Source organism: Arachis hypogaea, chromosome 16, assembly GCF_003086295.3.
Source record: "Arachis hypogaea cultivar Tifrunner chromosome 16, arahy.Tifrunner.gnm2.J5K5, whole genome shotgun sequence".
NCBI classification, from domain to species: domain Eukaryota; kingdom Viridiplantae; phylum Streptophyta; class Magnoliopsida; order Fabales; family Fabaceae; genus Arachis; species Arachis hypogaea.
The window spans coordinates 54,927,069-54,934,970 of record NC_092051.1 but is presented as its reverse complement, the minus strand read 5'-3'; the positions used below and the strand labels follow the sequence as shown (position 1 = coordinate 54,934,970).

At 36.5% G+C, this 7,902-nt stretch overlaps 1 non-coding gene across 1 annotated transcript; it reads left to right on the top strand.

Annotated features, from left to right (window-relative positions):
• Positions 1–4,664: 4,664 nt before the first annotated feature.
• Positions 4,665–4,768, top strand: LOC112761148 (small nucleolar RNA R71). Its single transcript, XR_003181557.1, has one exon. It is a non-coding gene; the product is annotated as a small nucleolar RNA R71 (small nucleolar RNA).
• The last annotated feature ends 3,134 nt before the right edge of the window (positions 4,769–7,902 follow it).

Below are 7,902 nucleotides of genomic sequence, written 5' to 3'. Positions count from 1 at the left end.
AAAATAAATCTCTAAAAGTAGTTTTTAAACTAAACTAATAACTAGGGTTTACAGAAAATGAGTAACTAAGTGCAGATAATGCAAAAATCCACTTCCGGGGCCCACTTGGTGTGTGCTAGGGCTGAGCATTGAATCTTTTTCGTGCTTGGGCTATTCCTGGAGTTAAACGCCAGCTTTGCTGCCAATTTGGGCGTTTAACTCCAATTCAGGTGCCAGTTTGGGCGTTTTACGCCAAGATGTTCTAGACTAACTTTGGACGCCAGTTTGGGCCATCAAATCTCAGAAAAAGTATAGACTATTATATATTGCTGGAAAGCCCAGCATGTCTACTTTCCAACGCAATCAAAATCGCGCTAATTGGGCTTTTGTAGCTCCAGAAAAGCCACTTCGAGTGCAGGGAGGTCAGAATCTAACAGCATCTGCAGTCCTTTTTCAGCCTCTGAATCAGATTTTTGCTCAGGTCCCTCAATTTTAGCCAGAAAATACCTAAAATCACAGAAAAATACAAAAACTCATAGTAAAGTCCAGAAATATGATTTTGCATAAAAACTAATAAACATATAATAACAATTAACTAAAACCTACTAAAAACTATGTAAAAACAATGCCAAAAAGGGTATAAATTATCCACTCATCACAACACCAAACTTAAATTGTTGCTTGTCCCCAATCAAATGACAATAAAATAGAATAAAAAGAAGAGAATATACAATGAATTCCAAACTTATCAATGAAAATTAGCTTTGATTAGATGAGCGGGACTTGTAGCCTTTTTGCTTCTGAACAGTTTTGGCATCTCACTTTATCCTTTGAAGTTCAGAATTTTTGGCATCTATAGGAACTCAGAATTTAGATAGTGTTATTGATTCTTCTAGTTCAGTATGTTGATTCTTGAACACAGCTACTTTATGAGTCTTGGCCATGACCCTAAGCACTTTGTTTTCCAGTATTACCACCGGATACATAAATGCCATAGACACTAAACTGGGTGAACCTTTTCAGATTGTGACTCATATTTGCTAAAGTCCCCAGTTAGAGGTGTCCAGAGCTCTTAAGAACACTCTTTTTTTGCTTTGGACCACGACTTTAACCGCTCAGTCTCAAGCTTTTCACTTGACACCTTCACGCCACAAGCACATGGTTAGGGACAGCTTGGTTTAGCCGCTTAGGCCAGGATTTTATTTCTTTGGGCCCTCCTATCCATTAATGCTCAAAGCATTGGATCCTTTTTCTACCCTTGCCTTTTGGTTTAAAGTGCTATTGGCTTTTTCTGCTTGCTTTTTCTTTTTTTTCTCTATTTTTTTCGCCATTTTTTTTGCAAGCTTTTGTTCTTCACTGCTTTTTCTTGCTTCAAGAATCAATTTTATGATTTTTCAGATTATCAATAACATTTCTCCTTTTTCATTATTCTTTCAAGAGCCAACAATTTTATCATTCATAAACAACAAATTCAAAAATATGCACTGTTCAAGCATTCATTCAGAAAACAAAAGGTATTGCCACCACATCAAAATAATTTAACTAATTTCAAGATAAAATTCAAAATTATGTACTTCTTGTTCTTTTGCAATTAAAAACATTTTTCATTTAAGAAAAGTGATGGATTCATAGGACATTCATAGCTTTAAGACATAGACACTAGACACTAATGATCATGTAATAAAGACACAAACATAGATAAAACATAAAGCATAGGGAACGAAAAACAGAAAATAAAGAACAAGGAAATTAAAGAACGGGTCCACCTTAGTGATGGCGGAAAGTTCTTCCTCTTGAAGATCTTATGGAGTGCTTTAGCTCCTCAATGTCTCTTCCTTGCCTTTTTTGCTCCTCCCTCATGGCTCTTTAGTCTTCTCTAATTTCATCGAGGATGATGGAATGCTCTTGGTGCTCCACCCTTAGTTGTCCCATGTTGGAACTTAATTCTCCTAGGGAGGTGTTAATTTGCTCCCAATAGTTTGTGGAGGAAAGTGCATCCTTTGATGCATCTCATGGATTTTATGATGAGGAATTTCCTCATGCTCTTGTTGAGGTCCATGAGTAGGCTCTCTTGTTTGCTCCATCCTTTTCTTAGTAATGGGCTTGTCCTCATCAATGAGGATGTCTCCTTCTATGACAATTCCAGCTGAATTGCATATGTGACAGATGAGATGAATCTCTCCATCTCCCATGACTCGAAGGTGGAAGCAATTGCCTTCCCTTTCCTCTTTCTAGACGTTTCTTCGACCTTAGGTGCCATTAGTGGTTATGGAAACACAAAAAAGCAGTGCTTTTTCCACACCAAACTTAAAATGTTTGCTCGTCCTCGAGCAAAAGAAGAAAGAAAGGAGGAGAAGAAGAAGAAATAGAGGAGATGGAGGTGTGTGTAAGGTTCAGCCAAGGGGGGTAGTAGTATGTAGGTTGTGTAGAAATAAAGGTAGTGAGATGTGGTATTTGATGGATGGATGTGAGTGGTGTTTCGGGAAAAGGTATTGAGGTGATTGGTGAAGGGTGTATGGGAAAGAGAGTTATGGAAATGTGGGAAGAGGAGAGAAGAAGAAGTGGGGTAGGTGGGGATCCTGTGGGGTCCACAGATCCTGAGGTGTCAAGGAATTCGAGACCCTGCACCATTATGGCGTTCAAACGCCCATTGTGTGTCAAATCTGGCGTTTAATGCCAGCTCTTCTACCTTTTCTGGCGTTTAACGCCAGCCAGATGCCAGACAGCCCTTTCTGGCGTTAAACGCCCAGAGTGCTGCCCATTCTGGCATTTAACACCCAGAATGCAGCCAGGCTGGGCGTTAAACGCCCATTCTGCTATCCTTACTAGCGTTTAAATGCCAGTAAGCCTATCTTCTAGGGTGTGCTATTTTTGATGTTGTTTTTCATTCTATTTTTGATTTTTCACTTGTTTTTGTGACTTCACATGATCATCAACCTAAAGAAAACATAAAATAACAATGGAAAACAAATATATAATTATAATTAAATAACATTGGTTTGCCTCCCAACAAGTGCTTCTTTAATGTCAATAACTTGACAGTGAGCTCTTAGAGAGCCTCACAGAGATTCAGAACTTAGTGTTGGCCTCCCAACACCAAACTTAGAAGTTGAGTGTGGCGACTTTATTTGACTCTGTATTGAGAGAAGCTTTTCATGCTTCCTCTCCATGGTTACAGATGGAGATCCTTGAGTCTTAAACACAAGGTAGTCCTTATTCAATTGGAGGACTAACTCTCCTCTATCCATATCAATCACAGCTCTAGCTGTGGCTAGGAATGGTCTTCCAAGGATAATGGAGTCATCTTCATCCTTCCTAGTGTCTAGGATTATGAAGTCAGCAGGGATGTAAAAGCCTTCAACCTTTACTAAGACATCCTCTACAAGTCCATAAGCTTATTTCCTTAAATTGTTTGCCATCTCTAGTGAGATTCTTGCAGCTTGTACCTCAAAGATCCCTAGTTTCTCCATTACAGAGAGGGGCATGAGGTTTATACTTGAACCAAGGTCACACAGAGCCTTTTCAAAGGTCATGGTGCCTATGGTACTAGGTATCAAGAACTTTCCAGGATCCTATTTCTTCTGAGACAATTTCAGTTGAACCAGATCATTCAGTTCATTGAAGAGCAATGGAGGTTCATCCTCCCAAGTCTCATTACTAAATAACTTGGCATTCAGCTTCATGATTGTTCTTAGATATTGAGCAACTTGCTCTTCAATAATATCTTCATCCTCTTCAGAGGAAGAATACTCATCAGAGCTCATGAATGGCAACAGTAAGTTCAGTGGAATCTCTATGGTCTCTATATGAGCCTCAGATTCCTTTGGTTCCTCATTAGGGAACTCCTTGGAGGCTAGGGGACGTCCAGTGAGGTCTTCCTCACTAGAAATCACTGCCTTTCTCTCCTCCATGAATTTGGCCATGTGGGACGTGTTTATGGCCTTGCACTCTCTCTTTGGATTCTCTTCTGTATTGCTCGGGAGAGTACTAGGAGGGAGTTCAGTAACTCTTTTACTCAGCTGACCCACTTGTGCCTCCAAATTTCTAGGAGGACCTTTTTTCTTTCATGAAACTTTGAGTGGTCTTAATTAGATCAGAGACTACAGTTGCTAAGTCAGAGTGGATCTGCTTAGAATTCTCTGTGTGTTGCTGAGAAGATGATGGAAAAGGTTTGCTATTGCTAAACCGTGTTCTCGTTATTATTGAAGCCTTGATTAGGCTTCTGTTGATCCTTCCATGAGAGATTAGGATGATTCCTCCATGAAGGATTGTAAGTGTTTCCATAGGATTCTCCCATGTAATTCACTTCTTCCATTCCAGGATTCTCGGAGTCATAAGCTTCTTCTTCAGAGGAGGCTTCCTTAGTACTGCCTGATGCAGCTTGCAATCCAGACAGACTCTGAGAAATCATATTGACTTGCTGAGTCAATATTTTGTTCTGAGCCAATATGGCATTCAGAGTATCAATCTCCAGAACTCCTTTTTTCTGAGTTGTCCCATTATTCACAGGATTTCTTTCAAGAGTGTACATGAATTGGTTATTTACAACCATCTCAATGAGTTCCTGGGCTTCTTCAGGCATCTTCTTCAGATGAAGAGATCCACCAGAAGAGTTGTCCAATGACATCTTGGATAATTCAGACAGACCATCATAGAATATACATATGATGTTCCATTCTAAAAGCATGCTAGAAGGACACCTTCTGATCAATTGCTTGTATCTTTCCCAAGCTTCATAGAGGGATTCGCCTTCCTTCTGTTTGAAGGTCTGGACTTCCACTCTAAGCTTACTCAATTTTTGAGGTGCAAAGAACTTTGCCAAGAAGGTGTTGACCAGCTTTTCCCAAGAGTTCAGGCTTTCTTTAGGTTGTGGGTCCAACCATGTCCTAGCTCTATCTCTTACAGCAAAAGGGAAAATCATGAGTCTATAGACCTCAGGATTAACCCCCTGGGTCTTAACAGTGTCATAGATTTGCAAGAATTCAGCTAAAAACTAATGAGGATCTTCCAATGAAAGTCCATGAAACTTGTAATTCTGCTGCATTAGAGAAACTAATTGAGGCTTAAGCTTAAAGTTGTTTGCTCCAATTGCAGGAATTGAGATGCTCCTTCCACAGAAGTCAGAAGAGAGTGCAATAAAGTCACCAAGCATCTTCTTTGCATCTCCACCATTGTTATTGGGTTCGGCCATCTCTTCTTCTTTTTTGAAAAATTCTGTCAGGTCCTCTCCAGAGTGTTGTGCTTTAGATTCTCTAAGCTTCCTCTTTAGAGTCCTTTCAGGTTTCGGATTAGCTTCAACAAGAATGTTCTTATCCTTGCTCCTGCTCATATGAAAAAGAAGAGAACAGAAAAGAATAGGAATCCTCTATGTCATAGTATAGAGATTCCTTTATGTGAGTAGAAGAATACAAGAGTAGAATGAAGAAGGTTGAAGATGAAGAATTCGAACACTAAGAAGGAGAGAGGGTTCGAATTATAAGAAGAAGAAAAGTGTTAGTAAATAAATAAATAAATAGAAAGAGATGAAAGAGAGAGAGAGAGAGAGAGAATTCGAATATTAGTTTAAAATAAAATAAAAATATTTTTGTTTTTATTTAAATTTTGAGTTAGAATTCAAAAATTAAAAGAAGAAATAAAATAAAATTTGAAAACTAATTAAATTAATTAATTAAAAAGATTTTTGAAAAAGTGGTTAGTGATTTTCGAAAATCAGAAAGAGAAAAGTAGTTAGGTGGTTTTGAAAAAGATATGATTGAAATAGAAAACCTTTAAAATCAAACAAAAAGTCAAGTAGTTAATTGAAAAAGATTTGAAAATCAATTTTGAAAAGATAAGAAGTTAGAAAAGATTTTGAAATTGATTTTGAAAAAGATATGATTGAAATTTATTTTGAAAAAGATTTGAAAAGGAAATTAAAAAGATTTGATTTTTGAAATTAAAGTTGATTACTTGACTAACAAGAAACTTGAAGATATGATTTTAAAATTTAAAGATTGAACCTTTCTTAATAGGCAAGTAACAACTTGAAATTTTTGATTCAAAACATTAAATGTTAGTAATGAATTCGAAAATATGAAATAACAATAAGAAAAGATTTTGAAAATCAATTTAAAATTTTTGAAAATATATATAAAAAAACAAAAAAGATTTGATTTTTGAAAAAGATTTGAAAAAGATAGAATTTTTAAATTGAAAATTTTGACTTGACTAATAAGAAACAACTAAATTTTAAAACTTTTTTACTAAACCAATTCAAAATTTTCGAAATTTATGAGAAGAATAAGGGAAAGATATTTTTTTTTATTTTTTGAAATTTAATGAGAAAAGAGAAAAACATAAAAATGATATAAAACATAAAAATTATGAATCAAAACAAGAAAAATATGCAAGAACACTTTGAAAGTCAAGATGAACACCAAGAATACTTTGAAGATCAAGATGAACACCAAGAACTTATTTTTGAAAATTTTTAAGAAAAGAAAAACATGCAAGACACCAAACTTAAAAATTTTTAAACTTTAGACACTAATAATTCAAAAATGCATATGAAAAACAAGAAAAGACACAAAACAAGAAAAACACAAGATCAAACAAAGACAGTCATCAAGAACAACTTGAAGATCATGATGAACACCATGCATGAGTTTTCGAAAATTTTGAGAAAAGAAAAATTAAAAAGATGCAATAGACACCAAACTTAAAAATTGACACAAGACTCAAACAAGAAACATAAAATTTTTTTGTTTTTATGATTTTATAAATTTTTTTTGTATTTTTCGAAAATTATTTTAGAAAAAAGGAAATAAAGAAATTCAAAATTTTTAATAAGAATTCCAGAAATCATGCAATGTTAGTCTAAATCTTCAGTCTAAAAAGATTAGACATGGCTAGCCAAGCTTCAGCAGGACATTACATACTGATGAGCGGATAATTTATACGCTTTTTGACATTGTTTTTAGTATGTTTTTAGTAGGATCTAGTTACTTTTAGGGATGTTTTTAATAGATTTTGTGTTAAATTCACATTTCTGGAATTTACTATGAGTTTGTGTGTTTTTCTGTGATTTCAGGTATTTTCTGGCTGAAATTGAGGGACTTGAGCAGAAATCAGATTCAGAGGTTGAAAAAGGACTGCTGATGCTGTTGGATTCTGACCTCCCTGCACTCAAAGTGGATTTTCTGGAGCTACAGAACTCGAAATGGCGCGCTTCCAATTGTGTTGCAAAGTAGACATCCAGGGCTTTCCAGAAATATATAATAGTCCATACTTTGGCCAAGAATTGATGACGTAAACTGGCGTTCAACGCCAGCCCTCTGCCCAAATCTGGCGTCCAGCGCCAGAAAAGGATCCAGAACCAGAGTTGAACGCCCAAACTGGCACAGAAACTGGCGTTCAACTCCACAAATGGCCTCTGCACGTGCTACACTTAAGCTCAGCCCAAACACACACCAAGTGGGCCCCGGAAGTGGATTTATGCATCAATTACTTACTCATGTAAACCCTAGTGACTAGTTTATTATAAATAGGACCTCTTACTATTGTATTAGGCATCTGGGGATTATCTTATGATCCTTTGATCACGTTTTAGAGGGCTGGCCATCTCAGCCATGCCTGGACCTTTCACTTATGTATTTTCAACGGTAGAGTTTCTACACTCCATAGATTAAGGTGTGGAGCTCTGCTGTTCCTCAAAGATTAATGCAAAGTACTACTGTTTTCTATTCAATTCATCTTATTTCGCTTCTAAGATATCCATTCGCACCCAAGAACGTGATGAAGGTGATGATTATGTGTGACGCTCATCATCCTTCTCCCTTATGAACGCGTGCCTGACAAACACTTATGTTCTACATGAATTAAGCTAGAATGAGTATCTCTTAGATCTCCTAACCAGAATCTTCGTGGCGTAAGCTAGAATGATGG